Below are 21,047 nucleotides of genomic sequence, written 5' to 3' on the forward strand. Positions count from 1 at the left end.
CAGACACTAGGGAAATGAGCACAATAAAAACTGCATATTTTGGCTATTTTCACCAACTTACGGCCTATGGTGTAATATTTTGGGGAATCAACCAATAGCAAAAAAAGTGTTCCATGCACAGAAGCGAGCAATAAGAATTATGTGTGGAGTACATCCTAGGCACTCGTGCAGGGATCTGTTTAGAGCTCTACAAGTCCTTACAACACCTGCCCAATATATTTTTTCCCTGATGTGCTTTGTTTCAAAAAATAGCAACTTATTCAAAATCAATAGCTCATACCACAGTTATAACACCCGAAGGAAACTGGATATCCATTATGAGCTAAAAACGAAAAGTATGGTCCAGAAGGGGGTTTTACACAGTGGCACCAAGATTTTTAATGCCCTCCCACCGGACATTAAAGAACTGGTTGGAAACATGCCAAAGTTTAAAGAAAATCTGAAGCAGTTCCTTTTAGATGGATCTTGTTACAGTATTGATGAATTCCTTAGCAAAATTGCATAGAATCTCTTGTTTGTGCTTAAACCTTACTGTGTGCCCTCTGCAACTGATTAATCATACTCTGTAAGTACAGTGTAACTTAATACAATACCCAAATTTATGTATGACTGTATATTCTTTCAGATGTCCTGTATCTTAACTAATATGTAAGGGTATATGCTAAACCTCACAGTTTCTTTAATCTAATTATAAGATCAATGTATCTGTGCACAAAACAATAATCTGTAAAAACCTTGACTCGTTCTATATCCAGGGATATGTTCCCATATAGATCTATGGAACACGAAATAAATAAATAAATGTCGCAGACGGTGTGAATGTGTGCGCTGGTGGCGCCATCGCTCCCGCGGGAACGTAAACCTTGGAAGGAATGTCTCTGCTACTTCTCCGCGTCGAGGGCTCGTTTCCCTCGACCGCTGAGATAGCATCCGCTATCACGGTTACAGTTCTTCTCGCTCATTCTTATTTCAACAACCTCCTTAATAATAGCATCCCAGTATGTGGAGGCATGGGACAAAATTTTTGTTTCATCGAACAGTATTTTATGTTTATTCGTGAGGCTGTACTCCGCAATTGCCGATTTCTCCAGATCTCTATTTTTGGTACGCCGTTGGTGTCCTGCACAGCGGTCGGCAACGGTACGAATGGTCTAACTTGTATAATTGCTTCCACACTCAAAAGGGATATTATAACTTCCAGGGACCCTGAGGCCGAGGCTGTGCTTAACAGGGCGCGTCATCTGCTTAATTTTCTTAGGAGGACGAAAACTCGGTGTTATACCCCGTCTACCCAGGACTCTTGCTATTTTGCTGGATACAGCGCCACAAAAAGGAAGAACCGCAATCAGTGTTTCATCCTGTGAGTGCGCAGCATTTTCACTTTTGTTAAGGCTTTCGTGGCCACTTGTTGACAAACTGCCTATTGGCTTGGCCGAAGTGGCCGTGCGGTTAAAGGCGCTGCAGTCTGGAACCGCAAGACCGCTACGGTCGCAGGTTCGAATCCTGCCTCGGGCATGGATGTTTGTGATGTCCTTAGGTTAGTTAGGTTTAACTAGTTCTAAGTTCTAGGGGACTAATGACCTCAGCAGTTGAGTCCCATAGTGCTCAGAGCCATTTGAACCATTTTGAGCCTATTGGCTTCTGTCTCGGGTTCTTCGGCCGGCGTTCATATAATGATTTTTCTGACGTTTCGCCAGCACGATTGGCTGGCATTGTCAAAGCTTCACCCTCCATTGCCGGTGGTGAACTGGAGCCGAGCTCGCGGCCGCAGACTATATGTACCTGGCGCGCCAACGTCCGAGGGCTTCTCCGCGGTCATTTCCGGTGCGGTTCTCCTCTTGCTACCTGCGACGGTCGTTCGCTGCAGTACGGGAAGCCAGGATCCGTTTACCTTAAGGCTTTCCTCTTTCTTGTTGAAACTGTTCGCGTGTTTTTGTATTTCTACAGCTTCTCTAAACAAGCGCGTGTGATAGTGCTTCTCTACAGCCAGAACTTCCGTGTCGGCGAATTTTATTACGTGGGCGGTCTCATTCAGTGCGTGCTCTGCCACGGCCGATTTCTCCACCTGCCCCAACCTGCAATGTCGCTTATGCTCTTTGATCCTGGTGTTAATGGATCGTCCAGTCATTCCGACGATCCGGCTTACGGCACACGGAGCCGCCGAGACGCCCGTCCGCCTGCCGTTCTAAAACGTCTAAGAATGGCAGCCTTCCTTCCTTCTCCATTTCGACAGTGAACCGGATTTTCGGATGTTTGCTGTTCGTGTGTTCCATGAATTGTTCGAGAGCTTCTGCGCCGTGTGGCCAAACCATAAATGTATCGTCAACATAACGACAAAATAAGGATAGACGGAGGGGAGCCAAATTTAATGCACGTTTCTCAAAATTCTCCATAAAAATGTTAGCCAATGATGGAGACAACGGAGAGCCCATCGCCATACCGTCCGTCATTTCACAAAATTTATTACCATACAAGAAGTAGGTGGTCATCATCACATGCCGGAACAACTTTATAGTTCCAGAAGGAAAAAGATCCGCCAGCAATTCCAAAGAGTCCTCCACAGGAACTTTTGTGAACAGTGATAGCACAACCAGGCCGACTAAAATGTTTTTTTGGACCAGCTCTAACCTGTTTTATTTTCTCAATGAACACCTGGGAGTTTTTATGTGTTGTTCACACCGGCCGACTATAGGAGTCATCAACTTTGTTAGGTATTAGGCCAGCTTGTAGGTAGGAGAACCAATTGCACTGACAATACGGCTCAAGGGAACTTTATCCTTGTGGATCTTCGGTAGTCCGTACAACCTGGGAGGTCTACAAGCTCGGACTCTGAGATTTTTCGTAACATCATCTGGCAGACCAGAATTCTTCAGTAGCTCCATGGCTTGCCTGCTGAACCGTGGATTTACTTTCAAAATCTTTTCTTAAAGAATTTACTTTATTTACTAGCGATTCATCAAGAACATTAACACATTTAATCACACTATGTGAGCGTGGAAGTAGTTGCCAGTGGGTAACTGATGAAAAAATTTCTTTCAAGAAATGGAAATTTTATTCCTAAAAACCCATTCTTTTTTTAAAAAAAGAAAAACAAATTTAAAAATTATAATCAGAAAACACCCACTAAATGTCAAGTTACAATTTATTCACAGGCAGAAATAACAATTTTTTTTGACAGTATGAGCTTTCGGGCTGAGAACCTTGCCGCTCCCTTTTAACAAGGCCGTAGTCACGACCGCTCACAACAACCTCTGAAAGACTACACTGGTGCAAATCTGCAACACACCAGATTACTTTAAACTAAAAGCCGGCCGCGGTAGTCCAGCGGTTCTAGGCGCTCAGTCCGGAACTGCGCGACTGCTACGGTCGCAGGTTCGAATCCTGCCTCGGGCATGGATGTGTGTGATTGTGTGATGTCCTTAGGTTAGTTAGGTTTAAGTAGTTCTAAGTTCTAGGGGCTGATGACCACAGATGTTAAATCCCATAGTGCTCAGAGCCATTTTTAAACTAAAAATTTTAACAACTCACACAAACACATAAACTATGCATCCCGTAGGAGTGATGGAAATGGTACAAAACACTCACATTAAAAAAAATTACTTGCCACCGAAAGTGAAACTTGTTTTTAAAAGAAAACTCTTACGGTGGAAGGGCGGCAACTTTATATACTAAAATGAGCATTTAAATAAAAACCCATGAAATGCAGACTTACATAAAATGTACAAACATGCTCTACATTACACATATACCGCCTCTCAAGATGATAGGCAAGATGAAAACATATTTCAGGAATTCGGCCGTTACAATTCAAGAAATAAATTCGCTAACACCGAATCCCGCAAACATGACAGAGGCAGCTATTAACGTACGGCAAACCGACAGACAGATAGACAGACACTAACTGCCTAACAAATGCGGATGGGAGACAGACGGGCAAGCAATGGACGAGAGACTGACCAAGAAAACAAGTAGAATTTAACATGTAAATGAAACAACATATCACCAATCACTTAACTCCTAATAAACTGCGATGTCTGGCGAAGACCTGGCGCAGCACCCCCAAAACGCTCTCCCGAACTGTCCGCTGCCAGCCGCTTCAACGGACGCAGGAAGGCGCGCCGATCTTCCGTCTCACGGCGTCGCAGCTCGCGCCGGCCAGCCGATGTCGTGGGTTGACTGCTGTTGCTCTCGTCTCGGCCGCGAAGCCACAACCCCTCGCTATACGGCGCGGCCAATGGACTCACGTGGCGACCTCACATGCGCCGACGCTCAAGGCGGACAAATCATCTTGTGTCCCAGTGCGCGACCGACCAACTGATCGATCCAACCGCCAATGCCAATTGCCTGAGCAAACTAGAGCAGACTGGCGGCCTAACACATCTAGCCCCACACTGACCAACTGACCAGACTTCCCCTCTAGAGAGCTCATAGCGCCCCTTAAATGCACGTGAACAGGCAACCTTTCCCCTTTCCCACCAGAGGGAGACACCAAAGCTGCAATTGGCACAGCGGCGCCACCGCCAGAAACGGAGGGCGACTGCTTCTCACACTACGCGCTGCGGCGCGCTCTTCAAAACAGCAAATCTACCACGGCTCACCTGCTGTACGTCAAAGTAAGGTCTCTTTTAAGACATTTGTACGTACTGTCTTCCAATAGTGATGCCATTTTGCTATGAAGTCCGTAATTAACCATCTGAAGTACGGGTTCCGAAAGAATGGCTATGGTGCACGCCATATGAAGGTAACGTTCTCCAAGAAAAGGAAACCTGTAAATGCTGCACACTCACAGGATGAAACACCGACTGCAGTTCTTCCTTTTTGTGGCGCTATATCCGACAAAATAGAAAGAGATCTGGGTAGACAGGGGGTATAAGACCGATTTTTCGTCCTCCTAAGAAAATTAAGTTCAGTCTCGGCCTCAGGGTCCCTGGAATTTATAATATCCCCTGTGAATGTGCAAGGAATTATATAGGTCAGACCATTCGTAGCGTTTCCGGCCGCTGTGCAGAACGCCAACGGCGGCGGAACACAGGCTCACGAACAAACATAAAAACTGTTCGATGAAACAAAAATTTTGTCCCATGCCTCCACATACTGGGATTCTGTTAAGGAGGCTGTTGAAATAAGAATGAGTGAGAAGAACTTTAACCGTGATAGCGGATACTATCTGAGCAGTGCATGGGATGCAGAGAAGCAGCAGAGACATCCCTTCCAAGGTTTACGTCCCCACCACCGCACACATTCACACCGTCTGCGACAGCAGTACATAATGGCCGAACAATCACAAGCCGACCAATAGAAGCCGTCCACGGTCTATATAAGGCCACGACAGCAGCAGTGAAGGCACCGAGACCCAGGCGATCATTGTAGGCAAAACCACCCCTTCCTTCCGTCTCCTCGACTTCTATGTCACCATTTACGGCCGTCCTATCCCCCTCAATCCCACCCCCAAGTATCTTGGTGTCATCATTGAGCGTCGCCTCTCCTGAACCCCCCATCTCTGGACTATCCAAGCCAAGGCACACTCCCGACTCTGTCTCCTCAAGCTCCTTTCTGGCCGTACATGGGGTCTGGACCCCTCCACCACCCTCCACATCTATAAATCCCTCATCCGCCCTATCCTCTGCTACGCTCATCCTGCCTGACTCTCTGTCCCTCCTACCTTTTACAAATCCTAGAACGCCATGCTCTCCACGTCGCCTATCGCATCCACCCCCCCAACCCCCGCGCGGATCCTATATGACCTCATCCCGTTCCCGCACCTAGTCCTTTTCCTCTAACGGATACGGATCCTCTACACCTCTCGCAAACTTGTATCCCCCTCACCCACTTCTCTCTACCATCCTCTCCCACCCCCATCCGCTGCTGCGCCTGTATTCCCACATTCCACCTGCTGCCCACCTCTCCACTCTCCATACCCTCACCCAAGGTGGCTTCCACCAACTCTCTGATGATGCCCTCCTCCCCTCCATCAACCCCTCCTACCAACTATGATACCCCCATCCACCCTCTGTGTTTTTTCCCAAAGGCACCCTCTCTCCCTTCTTTCCCTCCTCTTTCCTCCCTCCCTCCTCTCCCTGGGCCTCCCCCTACCTTCTTTCCTCCCCCACCCATCTCCTCTGCCACTGGCATCTACACCCTCCCCTCTCCCTCCTCCTCCAACTTTTCCCCTATTTGGCAGACTCGTACACGTATAGTGAACTTTCGCGCGCCGGAGATCATCGCCTAGTGTTTGTGTGTGCCGTCGTGTTCGTGTTTCCAGTGTTCCAGTATTTCATCGTTTGTGCTCCAACGTTCGCGTGTGTCATCTCTGTGCGTGTCCACGTTTCTGAACGTTTTTATTTTGTACACTGCGCCTGTGAACGGCTTCGTGTGTTTTGATTTTGTATGTCTAAGTTTGTATGTCCACCATGTCTGTTCTGCAATTCTCTCCTTTTGTATCGTTAGTCGTATCTTTGGCCGAAAAGCGGCGTAGTATGCCGCTGCTGGCCTACCTGTATCAGGTGTGAAATTAACAATAAAGGGAAAAAATAAGCAGTGAAGACAGTCAAATCGCAAGCCGACCAGTCAGAAGCCGTCCACGGGCTATATAAGGTCACCAGGGCAGCAGTGAAGACAGTCAGTTGCCCCTGACGATGATGATGGAGGCTATCGTCGAAAGCTTGAGATTTTATCCCGAATTGACGCGGCAAGAAAACCGAGAATGTTTTACATATAAGTGCCTTTGCGAAAGACTTCGTTCTCATAATGAAATGGTGTTCTTCCTTTGTCCCTTGCCTCACTGTGACGCATAGTCATGTAAGTGAACTTAAACTGTTTATAGCCTGTAATATTTACAAATCCTGAGATGTAAACTGGAAACATGTGAGGCCTTGATAGATCCTGACGTTAGTTCCGGCACAGTTCGCCACTTGTACAGTCTCTCCAGCCTACCTCGTACGACATCTGTAATGAGTGGTGGGCGCCCGACTTCTGAACATTGTTTCACCTTGGTTTCGCCACGTGTTGAAGACACTCACCACGCCACTCTTCGAACACCCGACAAGTCGTGCAGTTTCCGAAATGCTAGTGCTGAGCCTCCTGCCCTCGCTCAAACTCTGATACATCGCTCGTCTTCTCCATTCCAAACACACACAGCATTCTCACAGATACTATATGCACCGTGCTAGTGTGTGACTAGCTGTCGTTCCTCGCCAGGTGACGCTGCAATCGCCTGAACGGGTTATATCAATAGTAGGTCGGCGGTCATAATGTTCTGTCTGATCAGTGTATGCCTTTCACGGTGGTGGCGGCATCTTGCAGCACGATAACTGTCTGTTTCACAAGGCCATAATTATGGTGGTTTATGACAGCGAGCTCGCGTTAATTTATTGGCCACCAAATCGACTGATCTAAATCCGATGGAACTGGTTTGGTACGCTACTGGGCCCAGATCGGTGTCCTCGAACCAGCGGCCCGTAATTTACGGCACTTGGTTAGACATTTTGTGCCACATATCTCCGGAAACCTTCCAATGTGTTGTTCAATCCATGTCACGAATAATCGCTGCTGTATTGGGTTTCAAAGGTGTACTAACATGCTATTTCAATAAAGACAATACCAACCGCCGTGATATAGGTTTATTTCTAGGCAACCGGTATCGACGTTATACTTTGTTATCTTCAGGCATAAACTGTGGAGGATATAACAGAAAAATAATTACATACTGAAATACAGAACAAAAAGAATCTAGTGTTGCATATTACTTTACGTAATGAGAATTATACAGTGCATGTTGTATCAGAGCAAAAAATCATATTAAAATACAGAGCGTATTGCTTAAAAGCTGCAAGTGTTACATGTAAATTTCCTTAATTAAAAGAACTCAGTCTTAATAAACTCCATAATACACGGTAAAATCCATTGTTCTGTTATGTCCTCCACAATTTAGGCCTGAAGATAACGTAGTGTAACTGAATCGTAAATTTACTTTCAAAATCATTCCTTAAAGAATTTACTTTATTTACTAGCGAAGAACATTAACACATTTAATCACACTAGGTGAGCGTGGAAGTAGTTGCCAGGAAGTAAATTATGGCAAATGAAATTACTTTTAACAAATGTGAATTTTATTCCTAAAAGCTTTCCAAAAACAGATTCAAAATTATAAGTAGAAAAACATCCTCGAAATATCAAGTTACAATTTTATTTAGAGGCAGAAAGAACAATATTAACAGTATGAGTCTTCGGGCTGAAAAGCTTGCCTGCTCCCTTTCAACACAGCCGTAGTCATGACCGCTCACAACAACCTCTGAAAGAGTACACTGGTGCAAATCTGCAACACACCAGATTACTTTAAACAAAAATTTATAACAATTCACACAAACACGTAAACTATGCATCACGTAGGAGGGATGGAAATGGTACAACACTCAACTTATTTGCCATCGAAAGTTCAATTTTTTTTTAAAGGACTCTTACGGTGGAAGGGTGGCAACCTTATAACCTAAAATGACTATTTAAATAAAACCTATAAAATGTAGACTTACATAAAATGTACAACATGCTCTACATTACATATATACCACCTCGCAAGACGATAGGCAAGATAAAAACATATTTCAAGAATTCGGCCTTTAAGCAATAAATTCGTTAACACCGAATCCGACAAACAAGACAGATACACAGGCGCGTGGGGGGGGGGGGGGGGGGGGAGGGTTACTAAGCAACCCGAACCGCAGATTGCTCTAAACCTCCCCAACTCCACAAGGGAAAAACGGACCACCCAATTCACATATAACCACCTACCCGCGGGTGGGCAAACGGAGAAGAATGGTGGGACGACCCCAAAACAAAGCGGCTGGTGACCTCACCACGAAAACATGTAGAATTTAACAAGCAAATGAAACAACATATCTCCAGTCAATTAACTTCTAAAAACTGCTATTTCTGGCGAAGACCTGGCGCAGCACCTCTCAACGCTCTCCCGAACCGTCCGCTGCCAGCCACTTCAACGGACGCAGGAAGGCGCGCCGATCTCCCGTCTCACGGCGTCGCAGCTCGCCCCGGCCAGCCCGATGTCGTGGTTTCGCTCCTGTTGCTCTCGTGTGAACCGCGAAGCTACTACCCCTTTCTACACGGCGCTGCCCACTGGACTCACTTGGGGACCTCACATGCGCCGACGCTCAAGTCGGACAAGTCATCTCGTGTCTCCGTGCGCGACCGACCAACCGACCGGCCGATCCAACCGCCAATGACCGTTGTCCGAGCAACTCGAGCAGACTGGAGGCCTAACGCGCAGACTCAGATGCAGGAACTCAGCCCCGACTGGGCGACCACTTGCTGAGTTCTGGTATGCCGCACAAATGCAAACGAGAGACAGACCAGCAACTGGTGACGCGAGACTGACCTAGCCTCACTCCGACTGACACCCTGCCGAGCTGATAGCGCCGCTTAAATACACGTGAACAGGCAACCTTTCCGCTTTCCCACCAGAGGGAGACACCAAAGCTGCGATTACCACAGCGGCGTCACCGCCAGAAACGGAGGGCGACTGCTTCACACAACGCGCTGCGGCGCGCTCTTCAAAACAGGAATTTTTTACCACGGCTCAGTAACGTCGAAACCGGTTGCTTAGAAATAAACCTATGTAACAGCGATTGGTATTGTCTTTATTGAACATTGAACAGCCGTAGTCCCTTACTCCACCGGAAGATGGCGTTACAAACAAGTTACTTAGCAGGTGGCAGTGGCTCACCAGTCTCCCGTACCACTGTCCCTGAAGCAGAAGGGACTGGGCTGGACCCACGGAGCGCCATCGTCCGACAATGAGAGCAGAAGCGTGCTCGGGTGCCCTCCACGGCAATTAGGGGCGGGGCGTAACGTCAGTGTTGACGTTGATGTCAGGTGACGGGCACGTGGCGGCCGCGTGGCCGGCGCTCCAGTCCCAGCCCTCTCTGAGGGGGTTCCCCGCTGCGAGAGCTCGCCGCTGGAACTCCAGTAGCGAGCGACACCACGTGAGATGAAGTGAGGTGGGCTACACAGCAGAGCGGGCTGCTGTTACAGGTGGCCACTACGGTACATTCATGCAGTCTCCACCTGTGTCAAGTATTTATTTATTGCTTATATAGCCTGACCAAAGAAATGTGTATGAACTCCTAAGGGACCAAACTTCTGAGGTCATCGGCCCCTAGACTTACACGCTACTTAAAGTAACTTATGCTAAGACCAACACATACACCCATGCCCGAGGGAGGACTCGAACTTCTGGCAGTCCGTGACGTGGCGCCTCAAACCGCTCGACCACTCCGCACGGCTAGCCGACCAGATTCGAGTCTTCAGCCAGGAATAATAATAATAATAATAATAATAATAATAGACACTAATAATGATAATAATAACTGACAATAGTAATAATAATGAAAATAATAGTTAACACTAATAATAATAAAGAGGATTAAGAATGACATATAGGGGGCGGGCAAAATAATATGAACACCTGACATATACACAATATTTACTTATTGATAAAGAGTTGGGGCCCGTCGAAGTGACCGTGCGGTTCTAGGCGCTGCAGTCTGGAACCGGGCGACCGCTACGGTCGCAGGTTCGAATCCTACCTCGGGCATGGATGTGTCTGATGTCCTTAGGTTAGTTAGGTTTAACTAGTTCTAAGTTCCAGGGGACTAATGACCTCAGAAGTAGAGTCCCATAGTGCTCAGAGCCATTCGAACCATTTGAACCAAAGATATGGGCCACATTTGGCTTTGAGAACAGCAGCAACTCTTCGCGGAATACACTACAGGCCATTAAAATGGAGATGATAAACGGGAATTCATTGGACATGTGATTACATTTTCACGCAATTTGAGTGCATAGATCCTGAGAAATCAGTACCCAGAACAACCACCTCTGGCCGTAATAACAGCCCTCATACGCCTGGGCATTGAGTCAAACAGAACTTCGATGGCGTGTACAGGTACAGCTGCCCATGCACCTTCGACACGACACCACCGTTCATCAAGAGTAGTGACTGCCGTATTGGGACGAGCCAGTTGCTCGGCCACCATTGACCAGACGTTTTCAATTGGTGAGACATCTGGAGAATGTGCTGGCCAGGGCAGCAGTCGAACATTTTCTGTATCCAGAAAGGCCCGTACACCACCGGCAACATGCGGTCGTGCATTATCCTGCTGAAATGTAGGATTTCGAAGGGATCGAATGAAGGGTGGAGCTACGGGTCGTAACACATCTGAAATGTAACGTTCACTGTTCAAAATGCCGTCAATGCGAACAAGAGGTGACCGAGAGCATTGGTTAATGGCACGCCATACCATCACGCCGGGTGATACGCCAGTATGGCGATGACGAATACACGCTTCCAATGTGCGTTCACCACGATGTCGCCAAACACGCATGCGACCATTATGATGCTGTAAACAGAATCTGGATTCATCCCAAAAAATTATGTTTTGCCATTCGTGCACCCAGATTTGTCGTTGTGTACACCATCGCAGGTGCTTCCGTCTGTGATGCAGCGTCAAGGGTAACCGCAGCCACGGTCTCCTAGCTGATAGTCCATGCTGCTGCAAACGTCGTCGAACTGTTCGTGCAGATGGTTGTTGTCTTGCAAACGTCCTCATCTGTTGACTCAGGAATCGAGACGTGGCTGCACGATCCGTTACAGCCATGCGGATAAGATGCCTGTCATCTCGACTGCTAGTGATACGAGGCCGTTGGGATCGAGCACGGCGTTCCGTATTTCTCTCCTGAACCCACTGCTTCCATATTCTGCTAACAGTCATTGGATCTCGACCAACGAGAGCAGCACTGTCGCGATACGATAAACCGCAATCGCAATAGGCTACAATCCGACCTTTATCAAAGTCGGAAACGTGATGGTACGCATTTCTCCTCCTTACCCGAGGCATCACAACAACATTTCACCAGGCATCGCCGGTCAACTGCTGTTTGTGTATGAGAAATCAGTTGGAAACTTTGCTCACGTCAGCACGTGTTAGGTGTCGCCACCGGCGCCAACTTTGTGTGAATGCTCTGAAAAGCTAATCATTTGCATATCACAGCATCGTCTTCCTGTCAGTTAAATTTCGCGTCTGTAGCACTTCATCTTCATGGTGTAGCAATTTTAATGGCCAGTAGTGTAGCTTCTCTCATTCTTTCACCAAAATAAGCGCCAATTTCATAAACGATGTTAGGGCTGCAAATCTGGTCCTCAGCCTGTGCCATAAAACTGCTCATAACTTTTCAATGATGTTGAGGTTATTGTGCTGGCCAGGGAAGACGTATGATGATATTAGGATGCTCCACGAATGATACCTGAACCGTTTTGGCTGTGTGTATGGGCGTACTATCATCTTGGAGTGTGGCAATGTTCTGCAGCAATATGCTAGTAATACTAAGCACTTCGTTGTCGAAGATGTCGAGATATTCATTCGCACTAATCCGGACAGTAAGGGAAATGGTAGGATCAGCTGAATACCGCGACGTAACCGGCCAAAGCGTTACGCAATTTCCCTTATGCTTGACCGTAGGAAGGAGGTAGGCCGGATCGTATGCTTCTTTTGGTGTTCTCCATACACAGACCCAGCAGTTTGTGGGAAACAATGTAAACGATGGTTCAGCGGACCATACCACATTCTTCCAGTCATCAAGCGCCCAGGTTTTATGATCGTGGCGCTACTTCTTTCACAGCTTTGCTTTGGCTTCCGACAGTAAGGGTTTAGCAATTATAGCCCTTCCGTGAATGTTAGCCTGGTGAGGTTCCCACAGTACCGCTTTTTTCGACACAGCATCAGTCAAGTGAGTGTTGAGTTGTGCAGTCACTTTTACTGCAGTAGTTTTGTGTTCTCTGGTCACGATTTTCTTTTCAATTCTCGTCGGTCACAGGCAGTTACTTTCGACGTTTCCTATTTCTCTTCGTCAACGATGTTTTACCATTTTTCGTGTGTCCTGTTATTACCGTTGATACTGTCGCTCGTGAAACGTTAAACAATTCAGCCGTTTTCGTGTCGGTTACACTACCGGGTTGCCCTTTTTGAATGTCCGAGAGATCGCTTGTGTTCACTGTTGCAGAACGAAGTGTAAAGTACACTGGAAGGTAACCTCCGAGGCTTTCCAAGTCAGCTGTGCACTGCAGCCGTGTAGCAGTATTTACACGTGTGCAGTGGTGCCAACGTGCAACAAGATATACTATATTGCATGGTGTTCATATTATTTTGTCCACCCCTTGTACATTAGTTTAGCACACTCCAATACATGTTTTGTATTATAGAAGCGGAAGGGATATGGAAAGAGGAGAAGATTGAAATGACAGTGACAGTGGCTGTTAGGAACGAACAGAATTTAAATAAAGAAATCTGCGAAGTTGGGGGATGGAAAAGTTATGGGGGATGGGAAATGACGAGAGTGACTTGCAGACTAGTATAGAGAGGGATGGCTACTGTGATAGAAAGTGGGCCATTAACTGCCTTTTGAAGTTTGGAGGGAATTTATTTCTCTGGTTTTTTGAGGAAGACTGTTCTAAAGTTGTGTTCCTGATAATTGAAAATGATTTAGAGAACATGGCAGTGTTACGTAATGTTACAGAGAGGATTTTACCCTGTTGACAAAGGCTATTTTTGCTGTGCTGTTCAGGTAGTAGTGTAAGAGTTTAAGATAAAGAGGACGGAGTGAAACTATTGAATATACGGTAGAGAAAACATAGAATATGATACACTCTACGACAGAACGCAACCATGATTATTGTTCTTAGGGAGGGGTGATGCAGTCGAAATAGCGTACGTCACTAATGTCTCGCTCACAAGCTTTCAACGCCAGTTCCAACCTGTGTGAGCTTTCGTACGAAAGTCGTTGTGGAATAGCAGCACCTTAGTCAAGTTTGGGAGTATTAGTAACTTTACGAGGTCCTTCTTAAGTTCGAAAGGAAATACTTTTTTAAGTTTCTGTAGTGAATAAAGTGACGGTAGCACCTTCTTAAAGACTTCAGTTGAGTATTCAGTCCAGTCTAAGTGGTGGTCCATAATTACCTCCAAGTTCTTTGCAGGAGTGGAAAAGCTTATTTTTGTGCCGATTAGGATTAAGCGTGGAAGAGATTCTCTGATCCGCGTGGTAATAAGTCTTCTGTGACCGACTAAGATTGTTTGCGTTTTACATAGGTTAAATTAAAAACCTATGTTCTGCACCCAAATGGTTCAAATGGCTCTGAGCACTATGGGATTCAACTGCTGAGGTCATTAGCCCCCTAGAACTTAGAACTAGTTAAACCTAACTAACCTAAGGACATCACAAACATCCATGCCCGAGGCAGGATTCGAACCTGCGACCGTAGCGGTCTCGCGGTTCCAGACTGCAGCGCCTTGAACCGCACGGCCACTTCGGCCGGCGTTCTGCGCCCACCCGGTAAAGACAAGCAAGTCAGCTTTTAGATATTGGATGGCTGTGCGCAAGTTTGTTGGACTTCCACTTAGATATAAGTGAAGGTCTTCAGCGTATGGTTGATATTTGCAGTGGGTGAGGATAGTAAATATGGCTCCTACACCAAATAATTATAATAGGAGATGGAACACTGTGCAATATCGTATGGGACGAATCATTATGACACGAAATATCCGAGAAATTATCATGGGGATTACTGGACGTTTACCTCAAAAGAAAAGAGTGCAGAATGAATGAATCATCATGAAATATTATTACATACGTAACGAACTTAGGTGGTGAAATAGGGGATGAAATAATATACAGTATTGTATGGGGCGGCACACTGTGACACAAAACAGCGAGTAGGTGTCAAGAAAATAGTTGGATTCTTTTTACCTACAAAGAAAGAGTGGTGAATGAGTGAAACACCAGAAAAAGTTACTATAATTGTATGAAAAACACGAGCCTGCAACTTAAACTTCTTGTCACATTATATTCACACCAACTGCAGGGAAGACATGCCAGTCAGTTCATGTACTCCGACACACACTGCACCATACCACATGTGGCAGACTGTCGGAAGCCTTTGAGCCCTAAGTACTCGACTGGGAGGCGCCGGTCACTCACAGAGGAATGCGTGATACTGGATGTTGGTTTCCTTTGAAATTTGCAGAGATGAGCTTTGCTATTTGGGAAGCAAAATAACGGATGATGGTCGAATTACAGAGGATATAAAATGTATACTGGCGATGGCAAGGAAAGCGTTTCTGAAAAAGAGAAAATTTTTGGCATCGATTACAGATTTATGTGTCAGGAAGTCGTTTCTGAAAGCATTTATATGGAGTGTAGCTGTGTATGGAAGTGAAACATGGATGACAAACAGTGTAGACAAGAAGAGAACAGAAGCTTTTGAAATGTGATGCTACAGAAGAGTGCTGACGGTTAGATGGGTGGATCATGTAACTAATGAGGTGATTCTAACAGAATTGGGGACAAGAGGAATTTGGGGTACAACTTGACTATAAGAAGGGATCGGTTGGTAGGACATGTTCTGAGGCGTCAAGGGATCACCAATTTAGTATTGGAGGGAAGCACAGAGGGTAAAAATTGCAGAGGGAGACCAGGAGATGAATACACTAAGCAGGCTTAGAAGGATGTAGGGTGCAGTAGCTACTTGGGGATGAAGAGGCTTGCACAGGATATACTAGCATGGAGAGCTGAATCAAACCAGTTTCTGGACTGAGGACCACAACAACAACAACCATACTCACTTCCTGTTTTGTTCCCACACACGCACCTTCCACACAAGATCAGTGGAATCAGATGCTTTATGTGCTCGCCCTGCAGGGCAGATAGCGACTGAGCTAGTTCACAGTGCCACCACTAGAGGATGTCCCAACCCAACCCTCACCCCCTCCCTCCCTCCCTCCCCCCCCCCCTCCTCCCAGAAAAAATTGGCAGGAAAAATACTCGCTGTGGTGGAAAGGAAGGATCTCATGACATGAAACTCAAATAAATGTCAATAATATATTGATGTATATTGTTTATGTAATCAGTTTGCAGGAGACAGGGTTCCCCCACTTTGGTAGAGCTCATGTCTGCACCCCTCCACCCCCGCTTCCCACGATGTAATAACTGTAAGCACCAAGGAATGGAATGAAGTGGGGTATAGTAGCCGCCTTTTGGGGTTTTACACACATGTGTCTGTCATCTGGGCGCCGCCACGGAAGTCAAAAGACACCCAGCATATCGATCACGATAGTAAAGACCACCGACCAAGGACAGGATGTCGACCTCCTTTGATCACACGACCCTTAGCAAAGTTTTAGGTGGCGGCAACTCTTTGATATTGACACCTGAGAAATTCCTGTTCAAACACTTGCCTCTCTCTCTCTCTCTCAAGTTGCTGTTTCTTGCCCGAAAAGTATCTGTCATGTTCCACACCAACCCCTCTCATATTCTGAACAAAGCAGTGAATACCTGTAAATCACCATCTGTGAATGTCTTGCAAATATTCCCTCATTCTATAAGACTGATTGACTAATTAATTAAATCAGGACAGTTTTTCTATGCAGCCTATTTGTGGATACTAGAATTGATATATTTGGTGGGATTCGATCCTGTAACTGCCCGGTTTCCAAACACTTCTGTACTTTTTCCCCCTGCCTCCTGTTGGTGATACTGGCACAGTTACATCGTTTGGTAGAAAGTCCATTACACTGGAGGGAGCTGAAAATTTCAAATTTCAACTCAACTGTGAGCTATGTCCTTAAACAGTCTGTAGAGAAGTTGGATTGATATGTGTGCTCGCAGTACCACTAGTGAAATGAATTGACCAATCGGGAATTTGATGTCTTGATTGGAATTTGTGCAGTATAAAACGATAATTGGAATTTCAAATTTCGGCGTGAATTCATATTGTCATAGTTGCGCATTTCCCGACCGCTAAGTTTGTTCACTCAGCTACACAAGGACGAAGAAGGAGGAGGAGGAGGAAAGAGTCTACCACGTGATAGTGTATAACAACAACAAATACCACTTACATACAGAGTGCAATGCAATGTATTGAGAAGCACTAAACCTTGATCCTTTTAGCTGTCATTGCTAGATGCCCGAGATTGCTGAAAACACATACATACAGCCCACTCACCTCCCAGACGTCGACATGCAGAGCACTCATTCTCTCGTAAACTGCCAGTGCCAACGCTCAGAGGCAGGAGAAAACTGCCGCCATGACCACAGTTACAATCGTGGATGTGTGTGTCTCCTAGAGTGCACCACCTCGGCCATGGAGGTCTCCCAGGGATGGCTGGGGTGATAGAAATTCTGATGCTAGCAATATGTCCAGCGCCAACACTTGGCAGTAATCGATACTGAATCACTCAATTGTCAAAAGAAACAGACAGTAAAGTGCATGCTGAATACTAGTTCACTATTCAGCTACCCAGAGGGTACCACAAATGCCACCGCCGGGCCTTGTCCCTGCAGCTGTGAGGAAGAACCGATTACACGGAAGGCTGGAAATTTTCTATATACCAGTCTTAAGTTGGAAATGTCAATTCTTTCTGGCCACCAGCTACCTCCACCACACACCTGGACAGCAGGCACAGTTGTTATAGGAAACAAGGCACATATTTATTACTGTAATTACGATTAAATATTACGATTGCAGTCCCAGTCTCGCGACATTCGACAGTGAGGACAATATCCTGGCAGCTGTGGCTCTATGACAAATCTCACGTTGAGATATCAGTATCAATATCCTCTTTATGGCCGTAAATAATCTCCCCCTTATGGCTATTGATGCATTTAAGACGCAATTCTCAACGTGAAATCCATACCTCCTTTACGACTGGACAAAGCCATTTTCTTTGCATCTGTCTTAACATTAACCACAGTAATTGTAAGCCCCAACACCTACTTTACAAGCCTGCTGATCACAACTAATTTACCATACACCCCCTGCTAAGTGTAATACATTGCCAAGAACAGAATGCTGGTGGCACCAAACAATACTGAGAGAAAATCTGCGATGGATGGACATGCCCCCGCTGTTTTTCTTGCAAATGGTACCAGTGACACGTCTTAGGAGGACAGACATAATCGTCTTATAAGCGACCAGCTATTAAAGACACAATCGCAATCACTAAGTTACTGTCAACCTGGATAACAAGGCGTCTTTGTTCTAGAGCCACACACAAGTATCACTAACAATATCCATGATAAAACTGTACATGCTTTATAAATCGAGGTATGGTATTGTTTACAAGTGAAGTGGTTTTACATACATATACCGTGACGTTGAATACGGACAGTGATCGCGGGGTCGTGTATTAACAAACCGAAAATGCGGGTGCACATTGCCAGCTGTATAAGCTTGTAATAAAACCACCCTTCTCACTGAATTTAGAAAGTGATTCGGCAAAGGGTCATGGTATTAAGCCGACATTTGAAACTCCCTCATGCCACTGCCAGATATTTCCCGCACTATCAAACAGTATTTGTAATGCATTCTATCTTGATACCATGTAGACAGTGTAACAGAGGTTCTGTGTTACCTCCACTGGGTTATATGTGAGGGAAGAAGATGGATGATTGAGAATAACCACTTACAGTAGATGGTGAGTTATGTGAGGCATCATTTACAAAATGCAATTCTAGATAGAAGTCGTAAGAAATGCACAAAATCCTGTGACCAATAAATGGGCTTTTCAGATCTGTAGTGTTACGATTTCTGTTAGAAATTCTGTCTGTGATTTGGAATCAAATATCTCTATTCCACTAAACACTTGCATTGATTCTAAGGAGATTAATTTAATGATTACAGCCACTGGTGAATCATATTCATGGCACTCTCATATCTCTAAACGAGTCACAGTTTTCGAACCTACACCACTGGCCATTAAAATTGCTACACTACGAAGATGACATGCCACAGATACGGAATTTAACCAACAGGAACAAGATGCTGTCATATGCAGATGATTAGCTTTTCAGAGCATTCACACGAGGTTAGCGCCGGTGGCGACACCTACAACGTGCTCACATGAGGAAAGTTTCCAACCGATTTCTCATACGCAAACAGCAGTTGACCGGCGTTGCCTGGTGAAACGTTATCGTCATGTTTCGAGTAAGGAGGAGAAATGCATACCATCACGTTTCCGACTTTGATAAAGGTCGGATTGTAGCCTACCGCGATTGCGGTTTATCGTATCGCGACATTGCTGCTAGCGTTGGTCGAGATCCAATGACTGTTAGCAGAATATGGAATCGGTGGGTTCAGGAGAGTAATACGGAACGCCGTGCTGGATTCCAACGGCATCGTATCACTAGCAGTCGACATGACAGGCATCTTATCCGCATGGCTGTAACGGATCGTGCAGCCACGTCTCGATCCCTGAGTCAACAGAAGGGGTCGTTTGCAAGACAACCATCTGCACGAATAGTTCGACGACGTTTGCAGCAGCATGGACTATCAGCTCGGAGATCATGGCTGCGGTTGCCCTTGACGCTGCATCACAGACAGGAGCGCCTGCAATGGTCTACTCTACGACGAACCTGGGTGCACGAATGGCAAAATGTCATTTTTTCGGATGAATCCAGATTCTGTTTACAGCATCATGATGGTCTCATCGGTGTTTGGCGACATCACGGTGAACGCACATTGGAAGCGTATATTCGTCATTGCCATACTGGCGTATCACCCGGCGTGATGGTATGGGGTGCCATTGGTTACACGTCTCGGTCACCTCTTGTCCACATTGACGGCACTTTGAACAGTGGACGTTACATTTCAGATGTGTTACGATCCGTGGCTCTACCCTTTATTTGATCCCTGCAAATCCCTACATTTCAACAGGATAATACACGACCACGTGTTGCAGGTCCTGTACAGGTCTTTCTGGATACAGAAAATGTTCGACTGCTGCCCTGGCCAGCACATTCTCCAGATCTCTCTCCAATTGTAAACGTCTGGTCAATGGTGGCCGAGCAACTGGCTCGTCACAATACGCTAGTCACTACTCTTGATGAACTGTGGTATCGTGTTGAAGCTGCATGGTCAGCTGTACCTGTGCACGCCATCCAAGTTCTGTTTGACTCAATGTCCAGGCGTATCAAGGCCGTTATCACGGCCAGAGGTGGTTGTCCTGGGAACTGATCTTTCAGGATCTATGCACCCAAATTGCGTGAAAATGTAATCACATGTCAGTTCTAGTATAATATATTTGTCCAATGAATACCCGTTTATTATCTGCGTTTCTTCTTGGTGTAGCAATTTTAATGGCCAGTAGTGTAAAAGTAGCGTACTTAGACCGTAAAGCAACAAAACATATTTTTACCCAAGAAATTTAATTAGTTTTCCAAAACAACAGTACACTGTGAAGGTGTTCCTGAAGGCATTATATTTACCAACAAACATGATACACAATAATCTTCTTTAAAAGCGTAGTATTAAAATAATCAGCCACAAAGTGAAAGAAATGCATTTATTCAATTACAGACATATGCAGGACACAATACCATCCTTAACAATGATATGCAACTGTCTACACGTGCTTACTAACGATCATGTGTCTGTTCCTCGTCCTGAGGTGTCATTGTCTGTCACAGATACATAACTGCCGACAATATTCTTCAGCATTTCTGCATTGTCGTCTCGAAGGAACTTGAGTTGAGCAAAGGTATCTTTTGTCTTTGCATCCGTAATTCCAAGATGAGACATCTTCACCATCACCATGTACGACTTCTGCATTCGTAACGTATATCCACGTTTCTTTATTTGGTAAGGACTGAAACTATTGATTAGCAAACAAACAAACCGGCAGCAAATCAGTTTTTATATATTTACGACACTCGGTGATTGCATGAAAAGGAAAAGGAGCATGCTTGGAAATTATGCCTGAGGAGAATGACAACATAGGAACCTTACAAGTTTTCACTACTGCAGGTTATTATTCAAGTGAGTCACACTTTGTGAAAGACATGCAACTGGGTAAAGCCTCCACAATATCTGTCAGTTTACAGTCTTACGATGCTGTAGATGAGCGGACGACGAAGAATGTAGCCGACGACAATGCTGAGCTGCCGCTGTTGCTGCTGCTGTTTGAGATGCCCGAGTAGTCTCCAGAGCC

Source organism: Schistocerca americana, chromosome 8 (genome assembly GCF_021461395.2).
Source record: "Schistocerca americana isolate TAMUIC-IGC-003095 chromosome 8, iqSchAmer2.1, whole genome shotgun sequence".
Lineage (NCBI taxonomy): Eukaryota > Metazoa > Arthropoda > Insecta > Orthoptera > Acrididae > Schistocerca > Schistocerca americana.